Raw genomic sequence first — 25,057 nt, 5'->3', positions numbered from 1 at the left:
CAGAAACATGCAATGTTATGTGGTGTTTCATTTTCTTTTCCTCTGAACCACTTCCCCCACCACCGCCCAAAGAGGTGAAAGTAAGACGGCCTGCCAACTGACCCAAGGCATTTAGTGCACTAGGTAAATATCTTGAGCTCATTGAAGCGGACAGTACACATGTTTGGCCCTTTAGAGACTTCTCAGAGCCTCAATCATGAGTTTAGACTAGAATAGGACCTTGGGGGTCACGTGAGAGCATCTCCTCTGAGCTTCCACACCCAACCCCAGGAAAGACCTTGGCTTCTAAACACTGCTGTTCTCTGTGTTAGTAAATTTACTAATGTAATAATTCATCCAACCCCAAGCTCTTGGCAACATCCAAAGGACATTGGAAAGTAGACTATTCGCCTTATAATGAGTCAGATAAGATATCCACTGAAATAATTATGTTTGTTTGAAACACTGGGCGAAACCAGGAAGAGATGTGAACCAAGGGCTGAAAATCAAGGCTGATTCTGCCCCTGGGTGTGCGTATGCAAACCTCTGATCCACTCTTGGGTTTTGGCCCATACAATGAATAGCATTGCAACTCCCATCTCTCCTCATAGCCCGGACCGCATCGGGTAGTGCTAATGCGTATAACTCCACTGAGTCCCAAGAGAGTGGGTCTGAGCAAAATGTATGCCTTAAACACTTTTCCACTATTCCTATATGTGTGTGTGTGTGTGTGTGTGTGTGTATACATATATATTCTCATATATATATGATATTAATCATAAACCACATGATGTGACCCAGCCAAATAAGAAAAACACCCCTAATGATTTGGCCCGGCCAAGCCATGAGATCCGCAGCTGGCCATCCTAATGCAAGTAGAAACGTCAGTATCTTGGCTGCTTTTCAGAAGAAAGGTTTGAAAGCCAACGTAAGGGAACATGCTCCTCCCCAGCCCCTTCTCTGTGTTGTCTGTGGTGCTATGATTGGATGTCCACTCCAAACCTTGGGTTAACGTTTCACTGTCCTTGACACAGCATTAAGAGATTTGGGTCTTTAAGGGGTGCTTCGAGGGGTTAGGGGCACAGCTCAGTGGTGGAATGCTAGCCTAGCGCACGTGAGGTCCAGGATTCAATTTCCAGCATTGCAGACAAAAAAAAAAAAAAAAAAAGGAAATAAATTATTAGACACTGAGGACAACACCCTTATGACAGGTTAAGGCATTATCACAGGAGTAAGTTATTTACAAAGGGGAACAGTTCAGCCAAACCATCTCCATGTCTCACGCACATTGCCTTGACTCACGGCCCTGTGGCCTTCCTCACCAGACAGATGCTCTTGGACTCCCCCAGCCTACAGAACCACAAACTAACTAAACTTGCACCATTTACAATTTGTGAAGCCCGGGTGTTCTGTTATAGCAGGGGGGAAAAAATGGAGACACATGGTGTATATTTATTCGTTGTTGTTGTTTGTTCTTTTACCTTTGAATAATGGCAGGGCTGGTCCTTCTGCCAGGGCTGGCACCAGTGGTCCTCCACACCCTGGTGCTCAGGGCTTTCGCCTAGCCTGAGACTCACACATCTGCTCTGCTGCTTTACAGACCTCCAGGCTCTGACTGATTTATGCCACTGGCTTCCCTGGGACCGTGGGACTTCTTGGCTTCCATAACTATGAAAGCCAGTTTCTATAATAAATGTGCCAGTTTCCTTCTGATACAGTGTGCCTCATCCAGCACAACTCCAGGACTGGACCTGACTCGGGTGGAGAAGGAATAGAGAAAAACAAACATAGACAGACACACAGACAGAAACACGGGACTTACAGAAAAGCTGAGATCGGGTGTTCTGGGCTCTCCAGTGAAGGAGCCTCAGCACCCTGGACGTTTGTCGTGTTTATTATATAGAGTTGAATAGAGAGGCTGCTAATTGCATGCAGCAGAACAATGAGGCAACTAACACGGAGGCGGGGCTTATGGTACACAGCTGACAGGGAGGCGGGGTTTATGGTACACAGCTGGATCAAGGGAACAGATTTAGCATTGTCAGTAGGAGCAGCCTCTGTAGGGGAACAGTTTTCAGGATGTAAATATCTAGGGGCTGGGAGGAGGAAACCATGTTGGACATTTTCTGCACAGACTATCAGTGTTCACACTCAGACCCCCATGGAGGGCTCTGCCATCCCTGTGAGCCCGAGGCTGTGGAGTCCTTGACACGGCTGTGCCTGAGTCAGCTGCACACATTCACTCAGGATTTCACTCCCCGGGGGGTCAGTTCTGTTTCTCTGGTTAACTGTGACTAACACGTGCTCCTCATCTCACTTGGATAAGTCTAGTTGCTTTCAACAACCGTAGCCCTGCCTGTCCTGGACTCAGTTTGTAGACCAGGCTGGCCTCAAACTTAGAGATCCACCTGCCTCTGCCTCCTGAGTGCTGGGATTAAAGGCTGCGCCACCACACCAGGCTTGTTTAGTGTCTCTGTATCTGTGTTCCTTTTAAAGCTGATTAAACGAGGGCTTTTGACCCTGGGTTCACTGCTGAGTCCTTGGCAATTTCTTAGGATTACTGCTGCGCCCACAAGGCTGGGATCTTCTCTCCCAGCCTCCTGGTCAAAGCCAGTACCACAGTTCCCACCTTCTCTTAAACCAATAGATACTTAGGTACCAAGGTGGAGCCTGCCTTCTTCTACCTGAGGCCGGATGAGTGCATCATCCTATTGGGCAGGATGGTAATGGCTCCTCACACAGCCTCCCGTGTGTTTACTCCCTAACCACACAGACTGGACTTACTTCCTAACAGACTGAGCAAGCCAGGGGAGCCTTTCCAATGCAGCCAGTGAGGATCTATCTGCAAAGCCTCACTCTGACGCTCCAAGAGTAAGCTTGAGCAAGGGATGCATGTATTCATGGGACGGGGATGCATCTGCCCTGTCTACAAATGTGGAAAGCCAGAACTAGCTCAGGACAGAGATCTGGTGGCAGGACAACACAGACAGGGCATTTTCTCACAAATACCTGACTACCTATTATCACCTGTTTGTCACCTACTTGGGCTGCCCCTGTGATGGTGTTTTCACCATAGCCTATTAGCCTCTGGTGCTTTTAAGGGGTTGTGCGGCTTGTAATTAAGAAGCAGGGCCTGATTGAAGGAAGTTAGGTCACTGGGAGTGTGTTCTCGAAAGGGATTTGGGACATCTGCCTCCTCTCCATCCCTGTTTCCTGGCCACCACGAGAGGAAGCCTGCTCCTTGCTCTGGCCATGTGCTGCCTCACCACAGGCTCTAAAGCTACAGGAACAACAGACCTTGGGCTGAAACCTCCAAAAGCATGAATCAGAATTACAGCCACGAAAAGCTGACCAAATGCAGTGAAGGAGCTAAGAACCTACAGATAGCGCAAAGAGGCACTCAGAAAACGTACCAATGAAGAGGCAGATAGGCGATGCCGAGGTGGACTTACAAATAGAAGCAAAGTCAGCAGAGAAATAATCAATTCAATCCCACCATTTGAATAACAAGAATTATTTACATGGTATATATATTTTTTGTAGGGGAACTTTAATTTGGAACATGGCTACTCTGGCAAGAGATCACATCCAAAGACCTTCTAGGTTTCTGCGATCCAGCTGAAATACAAACTCACCTTTAATCCAGGAGACAGAGGCAAGCAGATCTGAGTTCAAGGCCAGCCTGGGATAGAGCACATTTCAGGCAAAGAAAAGCTTAGGTCCAGGCATGGTGGTATATGCCTTTAATCCCAAATGAAGGTAAAGTTAGTTTGTAGAGGGAAGCACCCATGTTTGAAAGTGATGCCTAACTGGGTGGCAGAAAAAAAATGACGAATCAGAGAAGATTTGACGGAATAGGGTCTGCCCAGCTCTCATGAGAAGAGAGAGGGAAGGGAAGCTACTAAAGAGTCAATACAGAGAGGACGGAGGAGGCAGTGTTCCAGGGACAGCTTTACAGAGGTTGAAGGAGAGAACAAGCTGGACACAGGTGAAGACTGAACAAGCCAGAGAATGAGAAGGAGCCAGAAGATTAGAGCAGATTGCTGGAGTTAGTTTGAGGCCACGCAGAGAAATGCAGAGTCTCAAATAGAAGCCAGATCATATAAGTTAACTGGAGTTTGGAGAGGTGTTTGAGTCAAAACAGCTGAGTCGAACCAACCAGCTATGAGCCTATTAAGCAGTAAGCCTCAGAGGCTGAAAACATTCTCGGCCTAGGTTAGATTGTATGGAGACTAGCAGCTTCCAGGAGTAGGCCTAGGTTAGCAGACAGAGGCAGTAAGTCTCCAAGACAGCAATTACCTCAGGAGAATAAAAGTGCCTTTTACAGTTTTTAATATATAGTTTTTCTATATATTATTGTACATATATGATTCTACACCTTATAGTATTAAAAAACAAACAAACAGACAAACAAAACAGCTCAATGTGGTGGCACACACCTTCCCCAGCATTTGGAAGGTCGGTGGATGGATCTCTGTGATTTCAAGGCCAGCTTGATCTACAAAGCAAATTCCAGGAATTCCAGGGCTATTATATACAGAGAAACCCTGTCTGGGGTTGCGGAACAGCTCAAAGACTAGGGAAAAACACAAGTAACCTAGAATTTTCAGTAGACAAGACACAAAATCATTGTTTTGTCTATCTCAACATCTTTCATTATTTGTTCTGGAAAAGAAGTTTAATTTTATTATATTTCACTTTGCAGAGAATACATTTATGTATAGAAAAATAGTTATTCACTTAGAGTACTGATTGTCTTTCAACTTTTTAAAGTAACATTTGTAGCATAGTTATAGGTAAAATGTGAACAGTATAGAACAGCTTCCCACAGTTCAATATGCATAAGAATCACTTGGAAAGCCTTGATTAAATTCAGGTCTAGGGTAGTGCCTTAGTTAGGGTTTCCATTGCTGTGAGGAGACACCATGATCAAAGCAACTCTTATAAAGGAAAACATTTAACTGGGGCTGGCTTACAGTTTCAGAGGTTTAGTCCATTATCATCATGGTGGGAAGCGTGGCAGCGTGCAGGCAGACATGGTGGAGGAACTGAGAATTATACAACTTGATGGGTAGGCAGCAAGGAGGAGACTGGATGCATTTCGCACTGAGAGTAGCTTAAGCATTTAAGACCTCAAAGCCTCACCTCCACAGTGACACACTTCCTCCAACAAGGCCACACCTCCTCCAACAAGGCCACACCTCCTCCAAGGCCACACCTCCTCAAACAAGGCCACACCTCCTTATAGAGTCACTTCCTATGGCCAAGCATTCCAATACATAATCTATGCTCAAACCACCACAGATAATGTCGGGGGGGAGGGGGGTGTGCTGCTTCCCTGGTAAGTCCCAGGCAATGCTCCTGAAGGTGGCCTACAGATCACACTTTAAATAGCAAGAAAATAGCCAGTACTAGAGCAGGCAAACAAACAAACAAAAAACGCCCTTGTTGTGATGAAAGCTTGGGGCAGCTGACACTATCAAATGAGGTAAATTGAAATGTTGAAAGAATGTAGTGACAGAGTCAAGATCAGTCATCATTTTCCAGCTCACAGCAAGCTACTTTGTCCTCTGGAGCTGAGGGGATGGGGCAGGAGCCCTGGAGAGCTGCAGCCTCTCTCTCCGAGACTGTTGACGATGGGTTACTGTTGTCGTTGTTGTTCCGCAAGAGTTTCCATGTTACAATCTCCCTAGAGCACTCAGGCTCTGCCTTCCTGTTGGATGAGTTGTTTCTACAGCATTTGTCCTGAATCATTGAGACAAAGAGCAGGCTTCTTGTGACAATCAATTCTGTGAATACAAATGAAAAAATAAAACAAAAAACAAAACTAAACTAAAATCCTAGGCAAGCTGGGCATGGTGGCACACAACTTTATTCCCAGAGGCAGGCAGAAGGAACTCCATGAGTTCAAAGCCTACCTGGTCTATGAAGATCTAAGCCAGCCACAGCTGCTTAGTAAGATTGTCTCAAACAAACAAATTAGAGCAAAGCACCTGTCTTTGAAATTTGAGCCTAGTGGCACTCTTTTGCGTTATGTATATATGAACATTTAGGAGTTTATTGCCCTTCTCCTCCACTTATCCAACAATAAAGAAATTTTTTTTGTTTGTTTTTGTTGTTGTTGTTGTTTGGGTTTTTGAGACAAGGTCTCTCTGTGTTAGTCTTGGCTGTCCTGGACTCACTTTGTAGACCAGGCTAGCCTCAAACTCACAGCGATCTGCCTGCCTCCTGAGTGCTGGGATTAAAGGCATGTACCACCATGCCTGGCTCAAGAAACCATCTTTTTTTTTTTTTTTCTGTAAAGAAACCAACTTTTACGGAACTCTGGACTAGCTCCACACAATGCTTTCTGTCAGTAGTGCACAACATCCCTAAGGTCAACAGCAGGAAGACACAAACAAGCAGACGAATGGACTTTGCAAATAGGTCTCTACAGGAAAGTGGCACCGGACAGAACAAGAGTCTGATTATATGAACACATATTTTAGAAAGAGTTTAGGGAGGTATAATTTGAACACCATAAAACGTACGTATCTTGTGTACGCTTGGATGGATCTCAGTAAACTTGCCGAGCTGGAGAGTCATGGCCTCAGTCCTGACTAAGCCAGTAGTCTAACATCTGTTGCTTCTCAGTCTCCCACTTGGCCTCAAGCTCCCATTTCGCCTTTTCAGGAACCTCTTGTAGGCTTTTGTTGGGCTTTCTCTGTTTTGTGCTTCAGAGTCTCTTTGATGTTGATGTGTTTTTATAATCCATCCTTGTTATTGCTGAGTACAATGAGGTAGCGTGACTGTATCACTTTCTCTGCCCACTCACCCGTTGATTGACATTTGGAGCATTGATGACTAATACTGGTATGACCATTCATACACAATTCTTTGCTTCATATGTATTATAATTTCTCTTGACTTTATATATAAAAGGAGAATTACTGGACTCTAATTGTATGCCTAGTTTTCTTTTTTGTTTCGTTTCGTTTTCTTTTGTTTTTGAGATAGTGTCTCACTGTGTAGCCTTTGGTGATCTAAAACTTACTATGTAGACCAGGCTGGTCGCAAACTCACAGAGATCAGCCTTTTTCTGCCTCTGCCTCCCAAGGCTGGGATTAAAGATGTGTACTTCATGACCTAGTTTTAAAAAATTTTAGTAGCTTTCCAAAGAGACTGAACCAATCTTAAATTCACACCAGCTGCTTGTGTCATATTCTCTCCAACACTTGGTGGCGTTTGTTGTTGTTGTTGTTTCTTCTTCTTTTACAAATGGGCATGTCCTGTCATCTCAGTGTGCTTTCATGTGCATTTCCCTAACTAATGAGATAAACATCTTCTCCCAACTTTGTTTTCACTTCGCTTTCACGAATCTGCTGGTGATTTATCTATTTCAATGCACTTCATTCATGTTCTTAATGACATATTTAAGGAACTACTGCCTAACTCCGAGTTCACCAAGGTTTTCCTCCAGTGAGGAAGGAAAATCTATCCTGGTTTGATTTCTGTTGTTATATTAAAATACCATGATCAAAAGAAAGCTGGGTAAGGAAGGGGTTTCTTCGGTGTGTCCTTCCACATCACAGTCCATCCTTAAGGGAGTCAAGGCAGGAACTCGGAGGCCGGAACTGAAGTAGAGACCATGGAGGGGTGCTGCTTACTGCCTTGATTCCAGCAACTTTTGTTATACAATCCAGAACCACCTGTGTAGGAGTCACACCGCCCACAGTAGGCTGGGCCCTCCTCCATCAGTTAGCACTCACAGACTAATCTGAAGGAGGCGAGTCCTCAAATGAGGCTGTGTTTTCCCAGGTGTGTCTACTTTGTGTCACATTGACTGAAATGTATGCTAGATCTCATGTGTAGATCTGTGATACATTGTGGGTTCATATGTGTGTATAGTACTCATGATAAATCTAATGAAAAAAAAAAAAGAAAGAAAGAAATATAAAAGGAAAACATGACCGCTCCTAAGTCTGGTGAAGGAGGAGGTTTATTGTAGCTATTAGGGAGAGCACAGCCAGAGGCAGAGACATCTGGGAGAGTCCAGAGTGAACATGACCCTGAGCCAGGCCATGTGAGAAGAGAAGGCAGGGAAGAGCCAGGGTACTAGGAGAGTAAAAAGTAGACAAAAACAGCCAGTAATCAAAATGGTTGGATTACATAGAGAAGGCAATGGCGGGAAAAGCAGCCCAGGCCCTGGGATGAAGAAGTTTAGGGTAGAGGGTGGGACATGCCAGCCATGCCCTGTAACAGGTAGACTGAGGGGTGCTGGGAGAACCTGGAGGTGGGCAGGTCTGCTTTGATATGTTAAATAGGCTGTCAGTTAGAAGTTTGTCCCTGTATGAGATCTATCATCAAGTATGTCGTTCTTGTTATTATTATAAAAGTAGATGTCCATTTTTTTTCCAGAATATTTTCCTCCATGGTACCCATTTCAAAATTAACTGACCGCAAATATAGCAGTTATTTATAGACGCTAGTCTTCACCATTGATTTATACACCAACCCTTTTGCCCAAACCACAGGCATTTGATTATTATAAAGCTTTGAAATTGAGTAGTATACATCCTCTAACTTTATTTTTCTTTTTTGAAAGTATTTTGGCTATCTTAACTATTTCAGTTTTTCATAGTAGGATGAAAATAGGAAAAACATGTTCATTTTTTTTTTCCTCCCCACTGTAGCCTTTATCTTATGGAAACAATTTGGTGTTTCTTCTATGTCATTATTTTTTAAATTCTGAATTCTGAGAATTCAGAATTTAATTTTATTTGAAGGGTGCTCCACAGTCTCAAGTATATACAATTGGCCTTAGGGTACAATAGTCTCTAAAAGGGGTACATTTTCCTTCTACCAGAGCTTAGACTTCAGAACAGCAGGGATGCAATCCTGCAAGGATCACTAACCAGGTAAATCATTAACCTCACTGAGCTTCACTTCTGTCCTGTACAGAAGGAGACTGCATCTGCCTCACAGTGTTGTCGCGACTATCAAATGTGAGGTGCCGGGGCCATTAACAGGTTTATCCTAACAACTTATGAATGAGTAAATCAATGCAGGAAAGAGTTGGTGCTTATTCAAACTAAGTCAGAGAATGAACTAGTGACACTCTGAGGCTGTGTGAGAGCAAAGAGCTCGCCTCCAACTTCCCATAGGCCATGTGGGATGTGAAAGCCATCTTTAGACTCAGCTGGCCTCCCGCAAAAGATAGAAAGGGTATTCATCACCCAGCTCTCAGGAGGCCTGGTTAAGACTCTAGAATTTAGGGATTAGCTTTTCTCTTTCTGGGGTTCTATTTAATGCCCTTGCAGCTTAGTACTTTATTTAGTCTTCTGATAAAGAAGTCATTTAGCCAACAAAATTACCGAATGCTCAATTAATTTGAATTTTGAGTAAACAAAGAACAGTTTTTAATCTAAGAATGTCCTATGCAGCTGGGCACAGTAGTGCATACCTGTAATCCCAGCACTCAGGGAGGCAGAGGCAGGTGGGTTGGTGTGAGTTCAAGGCCAGCTTTGTCTACAAAGTGAGCCCAGGATAGTCAAGGCTACATAGAGAAACCCTGTCTTGAAAAAAAAAAAGAAAGAAAGAAAAAAGAATATCCTGAATGTCCTGTGCAATATTTGGGACATACTTATATTTAAAAATTATACCAACTATTACATGGCATATAGCTATACTGAATATCAATCACTAAAATTTAATTGCCTGAACTGTATTTTACTTACATTTGTTTAAGGAACCCTGCATATTATAAACATAAGTAAAGCAAATAATAAATTTAGCAAAAAAAAAAAAAAAAAGCCATCAATATTCTGGCAATATATTTCCAGTCTTTTATACTATTACTAATTATATTATATATGATATATAGTATAAAATCTTACCCATAATAGCATAATTATTGACTGAGCTGAAACAAGGCAAGACAAATGAATGTGTAAGAAACACACAATATTCAGGCATTATTCGCCTCTCTGTTATGATCTAACCATTTCCAGCAGGGAAGTGGTAAGAGAAAGAAGGAAAGTAAGGGCTGTCAGTGGGGGCCTGCACTGGATTCAAGGACCCTTGACGCTCACGGCCCTGCTGAAGCAGGAACACCAAGATGTTGAGTGAAGAGGGTACCACACATGTGCAGGTGCCCGCCGAGATCAGAAGAGGGGGCCAGGTCCCCTGGAACTGGAGTTATGGGCAGTGTGAGTGAGAACAGAGCTGGCTGAGTCCTCAGGTGCCCAGCAAAGAAGGTCTTCTCTTAGTCACTGGCCTGTAATCTTCCCAGGGATAGAGTTAGGGGGCATACAGTGGCAGGTTATATTGTAAACAAGAGCCAGGAGGCCCTACTGTGACTAGCTGAGACTGAACCTAAGGCCCCCCACCAAGAAATACAATTAAAACTAGGCTGAAAACTGTCAGGGAAAAAAAAAAATCACTAAAGCTAGCACTGTCCAGAAGAGCAGACAAAGGTTTGCTTTACTTAACTGACTAGCTGTAGCCTGCCTCTGCATTACCAGAGGACAGCAAATCCACCAAGAGACCATCAATTGTCTGCTCCTGCCGGAGTATTTGGCAATACCCCTTCCTTCCAGGTGCCCTTTGCCTTTAATCTGCAGGAAGCTAGGCACCTCGCCCTGCAGCCAGGGTTCTCCTAGCCCTGCCCTCCTCTACCCTACAGTCCTTCTTTCCCAGCTTCCTTTGCGGAGCCCTACCCATCCCCACTGTCCATCTAATGCTTCAGTTACTTGCAAAGGGCTGGCAGGTGCTCCTGGGCTGTTGGGTATGTGCGTTATGATCCTTATGCCCCCACCCCTCCCATCCCCTTCTTGCTTCTAATTGAACAACACAAATCTTCAAGACCCAGTGTAGATCATCAAGAAAGTAAAGGGCACTGAGTGCTAGTAAAAAATGTAGCCCACTGACTATGGAAATTGCTCAGAAAACTAAATTGTACAACCTAGCTATTCTAAATCCTATGCATATACCTGCGGGAATCTAAGTCCACCTTATACAGAGAAAATTGCATATTCATGTTTTCTGCAGCATGAGTCACAGTAGCCAAGATATGAGTCCAGCCAATAGATGAATGGATAAAGAAAACGTGGTAAATATATGCAAATGAATTTTATTTTATTTTATTATAAAAAGAATAAAATTGTGTTTTAGATCAGATCTTCTCACAGAATGAAATTATTAGCAGAAAAAAATATAGATAGATAGGACTAGAGGTCATGGTGCTAAGCAAAATAAGCCAGACTCAGAAAGACAAATAACACATTTTCAGTCAATGGTGATGGTGGTGAGAGAGAAAATAAAGAAAAATTCATTACAGTACCACTTCAGGACTCATGGACAATTTCACTTTTTGTTTCTAGTATCTGTCATTGTGCCTTTCCAAGGCTTGGCACTCAAAAATGTGTGTCTGAATTGGACATAATCTCATTTGATTTTTTTTCCAGCACCAATCAGAAATCAGTGTATTATCTCATTTACATAACTGAAAACAAAGTCTCAAAGAAGTTTCTAGGCCCAGGCTATTCTAACTACTAAAGTGGTATAAAAGGCTTTCTACTATATTGTGAGTATTAAATTAAATGGCTTTTTACTAATGAGGTTTCTCCAGCTGTTCTGTTTGAAGCAATTAAGCACTGGCCATGCCCTTCAGAGTATACCTCAGCCAGTGACAACTGTTTCCGAACCTTCCCTTTGCATAAAGTTGAGTGGGTGCCATTAGTTGGGAAATAATTATATAGTATATAACACTCAACCCACAGGAGTCTCTGCTTTGTTTTGATTCTTTAATCAACCCTTTTACAGGAAGTTGGTTTTCACCCAGGTAACTGTAGCAAAATATTTATCCAGGTAAGAAAAACATTAGTCAGCCAATCAGAAGCCTTTCTGTGGTGAGACTTCATCTACCTCATTACCAGTTTCTGCCCTGGCCAGCCAAATTACCCTCTGGATGGAACACATCCTGTTTCCACTTGCTCAAACTCTCTGACATGCCCTCGGCTTTCCAGAGCTGGCTGTGGTCTCTCCCAGGAGGCCTTTCTTTGCACACAGCCACGGGGTTGGTCCTGCTCCTCACTTGGAGACATGTTTGGTCATTTGGAAAATAAACACTAGGGTGAGCAAGAACCTGGTCACCATGAAAGGAGGTGACGCCCACCTTGGTATACTAGCCAGTGTCCTGAGGCTCACACCTGTACACCCTCGCCTCCGCACACTCCTCTCCAGGAGAACTGCAGGCCAACCACAAACAGCAGACCACTTACGCCATCAGAATCTCTGATAAGCTAATTTTCTGTCCATTGACACAACATAATGAGGCAAAGATGGGCTTGGTGTTCTAAATGGCTGTTTTTTAAGTACCTGCTCTGACTCTTTGTAGCTGTTCGACCTTGGGCAAGTTACTCAAGGAGCTTGTGTTGTTTGTAAGGAGAGGATAATAATACTATGTAGCTGAAACAAGACAGCATGTTACCGCGCACAGCACGGCTGTCTAGTACAGAACCAAACCCTAGTTTCTTCCGTCTTTTCTTCCTGTTCCTGAACACTCTAGATCAGTGGTTCTCAACCTGTGGGTTGTGACCCCTTTGTTGAACCTCTACCGCCAAAAATATTTACCTTACAATTCATAACAGTAGCAAAATTACAGTTATGAAGTAGCAACAAAAATAATTTTATGGTGGAGGCCGCCAGCACAGCAGGAGGCACTGTATCAAAGGGTCACAGCTTTGGGAAGGCTGAGAATTGCTGCTCTAGCCATAGACTGTATAAATCTACCTAGGGAAAGAGCGCTTAACCATTGTGAAGGAGGCGCAAGTATAAGCTGCAAATCCAGATTCTACCAAGGTCTAAGATGGGAATGTATTTTATTTTGACTTTTATTTTCAGTGTGTGAGTGTACGTTTTTGAAAGGGTTTCATACTAGCCTCAGCAGGCACTGAGTAGACTATGTTGCAAAGAAATGAACTCCTGACTCTCCCGCCTCCACCTCCCAAGTGCTAGAACTACAGGTGTGCCCACTGACTCAAATGACTTTATTAGGCATGCTCAGTGTATACACAAGAGACCATGCTATAGGGAGGGGCCCTGGGGATTAGTGTCAATACATGAGCCCCTGGTCCAGTGTTACTTAATCCTAAAGTGTTCTTTTGTTTGCTTGTTTGCTTGTTTGTTTGTTTGTTTGTTTGAAATACAGGAAACCAAGGCACTCATTCGAAAATTCCCAGCATTAAATGTGGTGTTAAATTAAAAATTGAAATACTTTACAAGTAAAAATAAAACCAAAACAAAACACATTTCAAGCTTATGAGATGGCTCTGTGGATAAAGGCGCTTGCTGCCAAGTCTGATGAAGCACATTTGTTTTCTGAACCTACTTGGTTGAAAAAGAGGAGGGCCTATAACTCCTACAGGTTGCTCACCTGCGTGTGCCCTGCCATGAGCTCAGCCAAATGCATGTGTGAGAGAACATGTAAGTAAATAAATGTAATTTTAAGAAAATATATATTCAATTTGTAATCTCCGTACAAGGTAAAAATTCAAATAGTGCCATGCATGGTGGCGTAGTAGGCTACACTTGAGTGTGAATGTAAATCCTATGACTTCTGCGTCCTTTCTCCATGCCCTGCAAGCCCACACGCAAGCCAGGTAGTGATGACCAGGTAGCTGACACTTAAGGAGCTCTGGTGAGCGGCTGCATTAGTCCACTCATGCCCAGGCTCCTGCAGCACAAGTGTTATGGTGATTGCTATCTCACAGATGACAGCGCTGTCCCAAGATCATCTCTTTGTTAACAGGTAGAGTTGACATCAGCTATCTGTGGTCCCTTGGTACCAGGCAACATCTAGCTGGGAAAATGAAGGCAGGGCAGCCCAAAGGGGAACTTATCAACTTGAATGACACAGGGGTGGTGGGGCCATGGGGTGGGCGGCAGGGGCGCAGTCCTTGTAGTTTAAGCTAGCTTTGAATTTCCTGTGTAGCTGAGAGTGACTTTGAACTCCTGATCCTCTTGTCTCCACCTCCTAAGTGCTGGAACTTTAGGCATGCCCATCTGACTCAGAGAATGTAGTGTGTGTGTGTGTGTGTAGGGCTATGAACCAAGAGAATATGTTCCATAAAGAGGGACCTCTGAGAGTATTACCAAAACACAGACATCTGGCCCAATGTTATTGAAGTCTAAGTTCTTTTAAGAAACAAGAAAGTGGACTGGAGAGATTCGGAGGTTGAGAGCAATGGCTGCTCTTCCAACAGTCCGGAGTTCAATTCCGAGCAACCACATGGTGCCTCACAACCATCTATAATGAGATCTGGTGCCTTCTTCTGACATACAGGCAGACATGGAGGTAGAACATTGTATACATAATAAATAAATCTTTAAAAAAAGAAAAAGAAAAAGAAAAGAAACAAGAAATCAAGGCTTTCATTTAAGAGTTTTATCTACATGAGTGCTTGGCATGGATTTCTAGGCATAAAGTGTTGTGTCTGTCTGAAGTGGATCATTTCCTACTGACCATCTTTAGCTGCAGGCATTTTGGGCTGGGCAAGCTCTCGAGATGAGTGGCTTCCAATCTGCTCAGCCAATAAACAGAAGCCTACACTTAGGAAAATTGGGGTCAATATTTGTTATGGTCATATAGTCCTGCAGACTAACAGGATGTGGGCACAGGGGTAGTCAACAGAGTGTGACACACCTCCCACATGCATTGGGGGGCCACACCCTGGCCTGCCCACCCCCACTGTCTTGCCTGGAACACTGAGGTGAGGACAGAGGGTGGGTGGCAGCTGTGACTCCCACAAGGCTGAGGCTTGCACTACTGTAGACAGAGCCTACATCCTGATGAGGCTAGCATATACACTGGCAATAAACCATCAACAGTGTATTAAAACAACTAACACCATCCTGAACAGTTGTCTGCCCCAACGCCCACGTGTGCTGAGAGGTCTTGGCAGGGCTCTGCCTGAGCAAACTGGTCCAGTGTAATTATGGGGCCAGTTATACTGTGAAAGTCAAGTGTAACTCATGATTGAAAATTGAGAGAAAAAAGGGAAAAGAAAATGGAGGGAAGCCTAGCTGGATGTGGGGCTTATCATCCCAACATTTTAACTTTGCTGAAAGCGAGATTTTAGCTTTTCACAGGCCAACATGAAATAAAATACACTATGGCATAGTAATCTTTGGGCTTAGACAAATCTAGACTTCAATTCTAGAGTTTTTAAATATATTTTTGTATCCCATACTCCTTATCCGTCAAATATGGAAAAGAGTCTGCTTTCGGGGCTAAGTGAATGAACTGGGTCCTTTTTCATTTTTAAGCTACAAGAAACACTGATAAATATCCTATATAAAATATTTGAAATCAGAACCAACTCACAGCAAGTTACTGTAAAATTCTAAGTTGTGGGTTTTTTTTTTTTTCATATTTTCTACAGTGAACAACATAAGCCCATGTCTTATACTTGAAGGAATTTGACCTTTATGTTTCAAATAATAGTTACACCTAAGCAGATAATTCAATAATGTTATTAGTACCCTAATTCATATTGTCAGCCTAAGAAAAGTGCTCATGAGAATCAACGTCATTATGACAGTTTATTTCACTCTGTCAGTGGGTCTCAGTCTTCCTTATGCTAATACAATTCCTCCTGCTGTGATGACCCCGACTATAAAATTATTTTGTACTACTTCGTAACTGTAGTTTTGTTACTATGCAGGATATCTGACATACAAGCCCGGTGAAAGGGTTGTTCAGCCCTCAAAGGGGTGGTGACTCACATGCTGGAAATGGCCGCTGCTCTAGGGGAGGAAGGGGGACGCGTGTGATGCTGGCCCTGATGGTCTGAGTTTGATCCCTGGGACCAACATAGGAGAAGAGGGGACAAACAAGCCCTGTGAGTTTCACATGTGCTACCATGGCACATACACGTGCGCGCGCGCGCACACACACACACACACACACACACACGCACGCGCGCACACACGCACGCGCACCCAGAGATGAGGAGGAGGAGAGACGGGATAGAGGAGTAAATCAAAGGAAGCGTCTATAATAAGAACACACATGCTTTGTATTTCCCAAAGACCACTCATCTGCTTTATTCAATTCCATCACCACTTTGTGAATCAAGAAAACACTCATTTTACACACCCAACAAACAGAAATATAAAATGGCTGACTCATTAAGATCACACTAGCAGCCGAGTGTGGTGGCACACGCCTTTAATCCCAGCACTCGGGAGGCAGTGACAGGCGATCTCTGTCAGTGCGAGGCCAGCCTGGTGTACAAAGAGAGTTCTGGGACAGCCAGGGCTTTTACACAGAAAAACCCTGTCTTGAAAAAGAAAAAAAAAAAAAAATGATTCACAATAGCTAAGTAAAAATCAGAATGATATAGATATTTAAAGTCTTATCTTAAGTTCTTTCCCCCTCTACTCTGAAAGTAACCAAGATGTAAGCCTACTTAGTTAGGCAGCTGGCTTTCTGACCAACTTATTTCATAACCAACAGCCTTGAATTCTTCTTTTTCTTCCAATTTATGAGGCCATAACACCATTTCTTAAGGAAAATAAACTTGATAATCCATTGTGACAGCAAAAGCCAATGTATTCACGTTCATTGTATCCCAGCCTGGCAATTTGCCTGCGTCTTCTGGCATATTCCAATGAAATTACTATTCAACTTACAGTATCTGTCCTCACAGGCCCGAGTAAATTCCCCCGGCCCATTAATCTGTATTTTCATCTAGCCAAGATGTCAACTTGATATCTTATTTTCCATTCTGCGTAAACTCACTAGTAACACAATCTGTGAAACAACACATCGAAAGGGAAATTGCTTCTACGATATGTAGTCATAAACATGTGTCAAGTGGATCACGTGGCAGCTTTGTAAAAATGCAGTTCAGATAGAATTAGGAGATTTAGCACCAAAGATCGATCTGCGTTTTTATTTTCAAACCAAGAAAATAAGATTCCCAGAACTCTGAATTTAAAGGGGATGGTTTTGAGATTTAACCAGCTTCTCTTTCTGGCCCTTTCAGGTCACACATCCATTATATTCACATGCAGGGAATGACAGGGGATTAATCTGTATCCTGTGGAGCCTTCAGCCAAAGCACTTGATTAATCATAATTACTGGTTTTCATTGGATGCCTATTGTGTACCAAGAGTTTTGCACACTACTCCAGGAAACCTGAAACTACTGAGCTGGTTTCATAGGTGACTAAAATTGAGGTTTGGGGAACTTAATAAAGTTACTTAGACCACACAGTAAGTAGAAACTCAGGATTTGAACTAAAAATTTATGCCCTTGACTGCCCAGATAGGAGTTTAATTTGGCCAGAACGTTCATCTTTTAAAATGGAGTTTAAAAGATCTAGGACTATAAACTGCATAGGATGTTGAGTAGCTCCTGGAATGATTCTATTTTTTTGTGTGTTCAGTTCACTGATACTATCTTCTCTCATTCGGCCCAGCCCTGGATGACCTGGTGACCAACAGCAAACACAGTGCTCACTCTCATGGAGCTCGCAGCTCAGAGACACCAGTGCTCACTAAACAGTCACACAAGCAAAAGTGAAACCCAAGGATGTTACATTTAATGCTAAGATGAAGACATATGATAGTCAGAGGTCCCAATTCTTATATTTAATAATTAAAGCAATGATAGAAGGTACCAGGCAGCAGATATTATGTTATATGGAGTTTATTAAATGAGCATGGGAAGAGAAGGAAAAGGGGGGGGGGAAGGGGTACCAGAGAGAGAAGAGAGAGAGAGAAGTAGAGAGATGGATAGAGAGTGTAGAGAGAGGGGTAGAGAAAGCGAGCCGCGTGGAGGGTTGTTCCTTTATACAGCCCTGGGGAGGGCCACACCCCTGTGGCAGGAAAGCCATGACATCACAAATAGGTGGACTGAAGCAGAATGCTAACACCAATAGTTACGATAAAGAAGTCACAACAGCCGGGCGTGGTGGCTCATGCCTTTAATCCCAGTACTCGGGAGGCAGAGGCAGGTGGATCTCTGTGAGTTCGAGGCCAGCCTGGTCTACAAAGTGAGTCCGGGACAGCCAAGGCTACACAGAGAAACTGTGTCTCGAAAAACCAAACCAACCAAACAAACAAACAAAAAAAGAGTCACAGCAGAAAGTATGAGATTCATAGCCTATGAGACACTTACTTTTGAATTTAGTGTATAAGTTTGTTTTTTGTTACTGTGATAAACATCACAACAAAAAGCAATTTGGTGAGGAAAGGAATTACTGGGCTGGCACATCCCAATTACAGGCAATCTTGAAAGTGGTCCAGGCAAGAACTCAAGTAGGACAAAGGCAGAAGGAATGGAGTGCTGTCACTGTTTTGCTCAGCTTGTCTTCTTTTCTTTTTTTCTTTTTTTTTTTTTTCTTTTGTTTCTTTCTTTCCTCTTGCGTTGTTGATATTGTTTTTCCATACAGGGTTTCTCTGTGTAGCCTTGGCTGTCCTGGACTCGATTTATAGACCAGGCTGGCCTGGAACTGCCTTTGCCTCCCAAGTTTTGGGATTAAAGTCATGTGCCACCACGCCCGGCTTCAGCTGGTTTTCTTATACAACAAAGGACTACTTGCCCAGGAGTGACACTACCCACATTGGGTGTGGCCTCACACACACACACACACACATACACACACAGACTTGCCCAGAAGCCAAACCCATGGAAGGCAATCCATCAGTTCAGGACCTCACCCTCCCACTCCCCGACCCCCGCTTTCCCAGGTGACTCTAGTTTGTGTCAAGTTGAGAAAAAAAAAAACCAAACCACCAAGGAAATAGCAAAGACATTAAGTAGGGGTCTCTAACCGAGTCTGGTGGTCAGTGGCTTCCAATGGTAACTAGTGTGGCTCCCTGCCAACTTGGCTTCATAGCGATTCTCCTATAGCAAAAGACACCATCTCCATCCGAACCTAAGCATGTTTTGAAGAGCATATCTGTTGACGACTTGAATGAGGAAGACGACAGGTGAAATAGCATCGAGGATGACAAAGAGAATATAACTGGAGGGGTAGGAACTGGCGTGGTCATTTACAAGTAGATTTGTATTCTAACAGCACCTCCCATTTTAGACCTAGAAACATAAGTGATGCTGAAAATGCCTAAGTGAGAATATACATACATACATACATACATATATACATACACATATGTGGAATTTGTCTGCCCTCTGTAATAGTAAATTTTTATTAAATCATTGTGACCGCCATTCTCTTGGTGCCTGCTCTGTGTGCCCACACTTCGTAGCTGTTGAATAAGCCTGTAAGGTGGGCACCGTCAGCACCTCCGTTGCACCAGATGGGCGTCTCAGAGGCAAGGTCAACACAATAATGCTGAGCCAGAATTCAAAACCATTCTCTATACAGCGGTGGGTTCCAGCTCAGGTGAGCATCTTCTACACTTCACTGCTCAAGGCCACCCTTTAGAGGAAGCACTGCTTCCCATAGACGGGAATGCAAAGCCCTCGCTAAGACACAGAGCTCTAGAACAGGAACTCGTACCTTCGGGTCCCACATAAAGTTTTCTCTCTACTCTCCTCAAGCTGCCCCCCTCAAAGTTCAAGAGCTCTGCTTTGAGAAGCCTGGAGAGAAAGCAGGAAATTCCCACAGGTGCTGAGAAGAAAGGAAGGAGCCAAGACAAGAAAAAGAAAGTGGGGGTGGGGCAGACAACAGTAACTAGATAGCTACTTCCTGCTGAGAAGCCCCTGGAATTGTTGCTGATAGCCCGCTGTGGTTGCAAGGTTTGGGGTCTGATAGGCAAAAGCTGAGCTTACGGTTCCTGTCCTTAAATGAGCACATTAGGGAGAAAGTCGTGCCTCACAGAGCTGCACATCTGTCAGATGATCGGCTCAAAAAAAGAGTGGCAAATTTCCAGAGAAGCCAAAAAGGACTTGAGTTATCAGAAAGGACTTCATAAGCTGTGCGGTTGGTGGCCACACACCTTTAATCCCAGCACTCGGGAGGCAGAGGCAGCTGATCTCTGTGAGTTTGAGGCCAGCCTGGTCTACAAATCAAGTTCCAGGGCAGTCAAGGCTACACAGAGAGACCCTGTCTCAAAATAAATAAATAAATAAATAAATAAAAATTAAAACAGATAAACAAAGCCAACTTCATGACTCCTGGAAGGATAACGGATAGCAGTGGGTATTCTACCCAGAATCCTTGTCTGCTCTGACTCTTCTGTTTTTAAATACATTTGTTTATTTATCTTAATTCCTTCTGAACCAAGATGGGAGATATATTCATTTTTCTTACCTAAGAAAAATGAGGATAAAGACAAATTCTCTGACTACAGTGTGGAGATGGCTATCTGAACATCTGAATGGCTCCTTGCAAAGCTCTGGTGAGAGCCCAGAGCTGAGGTCTGAACTGCAGTCAAGCAGCACCCCCATTCCCCCAAAACTCACCTCCTTTTAGAATCAGCATTCCTGGTGCTAGAGAGTAGCAATATTCAAGAAATAGAAGTAGTTTTTGGCTCTTAGTATTGACATGTTTAGTGAAGTGACTTCCTTAACTAATGTAAAGAAATCACAAAAGGCGGGCCCTTTAGTAAGGAACCCTCTGGGCTGTACATCTCTGTGTACATATCCAGCATGTCAAAAACAGACGTGTGAAATGAAATGTTTTACATATCTTCTCCCTCGGGGTATAGAACCCCCTGTGGCTGTGAGGTGGGGGAAGGGCTTGCCCGATAGGCTCAGGGGTTCCACTAGTGATGAGTGTGCATGATGGTGTGTGTTACCCCAATGCCATCAGACCATATCCTTAAACCTGGCTAAAGTGGTCAATTTTATGTATATTTTATCTTTAAACCTTAAATGTAAAGAGAATCTGTGCTAAAAGCCAACTAGCCAAGTGTGATTGTGTACATCTATGCAACCCCAGCACTTGAGATGCTGGGAAGCAAGTTCCACCCAGGCCTACACAGGCAGACCTTGTCTCACACGTTTAAAACAAACCAAACAAAATTAACTAGAATCGGAGTCATGAGTAGGGCAACTGCTACCTTCCTCAGTGACCATCAGTTTTCAGTAAACTTTGGAAAGCATCGCAAATGGCCGAAAGAAGAAGAAGAAGAGCTTCTAGAAGGCTCAACGTGAAGATGACGCAAGCTGTTTGCTGGAAGCCGAGTGAGTAACTCGGGTGAACCATGGCTGTTTCCTGAGTGTTAAGGACAAGTCCTGCCATCCATGTGCTTATCCAGCGTCTCAGAGCAGCTGTAAGGCTCTTCCAGGCAATCGTGTTGAGTTAACAAGACTCAACTTCTGTACCATCTCAACCCTAGAACATACAGTTTCACAAAGAAAAATACAGCAGAAGCTACTGCGAGAGAGGGTTGTTTGTTTGTTTGTTTGTTTTTGTTTTGTTTCTTTTTAATACATTGAGTTTTCATTGGAACAAAGAAATTCTAGAAAGAGGGTTGATTGTTAACTGACGGTGAGTGGGTTTTTTTTGTTTTTTTGTTTTGTTTTGTTTTGTTTTTTAGTGTACAACTGGGTCTTGTTTCATATGCATATACTTAATGTCAAATTGTTTTTTTGTTTGTTTGTTTGTTTGTTTTGAGACAGGGTTTCTCTGTGTAGCCTTGGCCATCCTGGACTCACTTTGTAGACCAGGCTGGCCTCGAACTCACAGCGATCTGCCTGCCTCTGCCTCCCGAGTGCTGGGATTAAAGGCGTGCGCCACCACGCCCGGCTCTTAATGTCAAATTGTACATTTGGAAACATTTAAACTCTATGTTACCAGGACACAAAATAAAGATTGTTTAAAAATCTTAAAAGAAAAGACTATTAAAGAACTTGTGGCCACTGAGGGAGGGGCTATGTATCATAGAACAGGTTGCTACGGATACAAGGCCCATTTAGACCACAGCTCTGCAGACATGCCGCCTGGGTCTTTGGCTAGCAAGGCTCTGTTAGGCAGAAGTTTCTAAGAGACTCTTGACTCTTGGGTCTTCCCTCCCACTCCAACTCCCCCTTAACTTTCAGAGCCCTAACTGGACATTTTCTTATTTTATATCGGCATACACCCACGAAAAACAAACAAAGCCCGCAGGACGGAGGGGGATGGTGAGGTCAAGGCCCATTTCGGAATGAAAACAAACAGCCAGGAAAGTGTAAGAGACTAGGGCTGATTCGGACCAGCCCAGCTGTGGAAGTAAGCTTCACACTCGACAATTGTTTCCAGATCTCAACAGGTCAGGGGTGGAGAGAGCGACCGGTGCCGGTTATCAGAGCGAGTTCACACAGGGTGGAGTAGAAGTTAAGGAAATAGATGGGAAAAACACGAAAGCCCCTTTGCGTTAAGCTGACACTGAGAAAATCGAGTGTCATAAAACTGTTGGACGCTGATTAGACTGCGGTTCGGTTTGGGGGCAGGGAAAGAAACGGATTACCAGGGCAGCGGCAGGGGAGTCCGGAAAGGGTGACTTTAGTGTGGTGCTGACAACCACACCTCTACCTCCCAACGGAGCTGAGCAGAAGGGCTGGGACAAAGGCACACAGACACTTACCGAGTGGCTCATAGGCTGGCTCATGTATGGGATTCTAGGAGGGATAAGGAAACCGGAAGAAACAAGGGTCTTCTGCACTCTCGACCCAAGACAGACTTAGACGGCTTGTGAGTTTTTAATGAGCTCTTATCAGATGCTAGGGCACCAGGGCATCCAAAGCCTTAGGAAATACCAGGTGTGAAGCCAGGTGTGGCGGCACATGGCTTTAATCTCAGCACTCAGGAGGCAGAGGCAGGTGGGTCTGGTTTACAAAGTGAGTTCTAGGAGAGCCAGGGTGAGTTCTAGGACAGCCAGGGCTACACAAAGAAACCCTGTCTAGAAAAAAAAAAAGAAAGAAAGAAAGAAAAAGAAAAGAAAAGAAGAAAGAAATCTGACATGACTGGCTGTAGATAAAGTCCCCTGAGTCCCCAAGCTCAGACTCACAGCTGCAGAATGAGGCAGAAGTGAGCTCGCTCCTCCTATGCTCACTCTTCCCTTCCAGGACCTATCAGCACAAGTCCAGCATCCTCCCATAGCATGGAGCCACCACGCCGTTTGCCGTGGAGGCAAGACAGTTCTCTTAACACAGACTCTTAACACAGAACGACTGTGTCAATTGGAAGCCTGTGTGCCTGAATGCCTAAGTCTTTGAAGTACCCACTGAACCCCACCCGTGCGCTGCAGGATCCTCGACCTGAGAAAGGGGTGAAAAAAATCACGAAAACATCAACCAAGTGATATGACGCTCTCACCAAAAACAAACAAAACAAAACAAAAACAAAAACAAAAAAACAACAACAACAAAAAACCAAAACAAAACAACAAAAAAAACCAAAACAAAAAAAAAAAAAACCCAAGGGTAGCAAAGGGAATGAAACTCCAAAGGAGCCCCACAGGGTCAGAAGGACCAGGGGAAACAGTTGAGAAGGTCCCTAGAGAGCCAAGTAGACGTGTAGAAGTGTGACTGCTTGCCACACTAATCCAGTGATGCTGATGCTGCCCACAATTCATGCTAGGAAAGCATCTTTTGCACTCCCCCAAAGGATGGGGGTGGAGGTGCAGGGAAGAAACCTTACTTATATCAGTCCTATTTTCTTCCTTTTATACTTAATTCCTTTAACTGCCAAATTCTCTTTATGACTTTTACGAGAGGATTATGATTAGCTGTGCTAAATAAAATTTAACTATACACCCTACATACTATGAAAACGAGAGAGCAGTGGAAAGTGAACCCCACCCTACAAACACGGTCTCAAATTCACTGAGCCTAGTTTTGACACCCGAAAACCATCTCTCATTATCATGCACCTCACCCCGCCCCACCCTACATGATCTGTTTTTCTACTGTCTGACGGTTGTTTGCACCCCCTTTATTGGGAGGGTTGAGCTGGACGCCCTCCAAGTCCTTTTCAAGCCCCAGTTCCCTTGAGTCTGTGAGGGACTGTGGGATCAGAAGTTGTACAGGGTGTTCTGACAAGGAGCATGGGGCCAGGCAAGCTGAACTTTCACCCAGTGCTGGCCTTGGTGACTGAGAACTGCTGCCTCCTCCCTGTGACGTCACCGGTACTGTGGGACACGGAGGGTATCAGGAAGGGGAGAGGGAACAGCGTGTTTGAGGTTTTGTCTTTTATAAAAAACAAACCAGTGTGCAAACACAACTTCAAGATGTTCCTGCCACTGCCCTTCCCTTCCTGCTTCTGACTTGTCCCCTCAGGTTCTCCCATATAGAAACTGTAAGGATTGCTATCTCCCTGCTAGGGTGCAGATCTCCGGGTGGTGGCAGTGTGAAGATCGAGCAATTAAGCCCTGCCCAAAAAAAAAAAAAAATTGCTCTGAAGATCGCACAATAGGACAGCCCACCTGCCAGAAAGGAGTCACACTACTCCCGGAGGCCTGGCCTGAGGTGCGGGCCGCAGCACCTGTCACCCTAGGCTGGCATTTTGTCACACTAGGACAAAGGACTCTGGAGTCAAAGGGCAGCTCTTATAAGCCACATGTCCAATATGAGGCTAAGGGGAATTCTTGGGAATTGTTACTGCTGAGGATTGCCAACTGGCCTGCGTCACATCCCTTTTCCCCAACTCAGCTCCCTGATGAAGCCAGGTACATGCATTTGTTGAGGAAGGACCCACCATTGTCTTGTCCCTCTGCCTCAGAGCCCAGGTGATGTGAGCTTTTTAAAGCTAGTTTGGTTTTTGTTTTTTTTTTATTTTCTTTCAGTTTGTGGTTTGTGGTTTGTTTTTGTTTGGGTTGGTTTTCAGAAACCGGGTCTTCTTATATACCCCAGGCTGGCCTTGAACCCGCAGTCCCCTTGGCTCTCCTGAGTGCTGGGATCACAGGTGAGCCTCTGTGCTGGCAAACATGAGGGCTCTAATGCTTCTTTCTACCATAAACTAGATAGCAACTTCTACCCAAGCTTCCTTTTTCTATTCTCTGCCTAATTCCAACCCTGCCTGAGGCTTCCTTGCAATACTGAGTGACTTTCAGGCCACTCTTGCCCAAGAGGCAGCTCCACCCACATGAAGCTGGGGAAACCAGTGGCCTGGAGGTGTTGTGTGGTTCCAGAACCACCTT

Source organism: Acomys russatus, chromosome 18 (assembly GCF_903995435.1).
Source record: "Acomys russatus chromosome 18, mAcoRus1.1, whole genome shotgun sequence".
NCBI lineage: Eukaryota > Metazoa > Chordata > Mammalia > Rodentia > Muridae > Acomys > Acomys russatus.
This window is presented reverse-complemented; position numbering follows the sequence as displayed.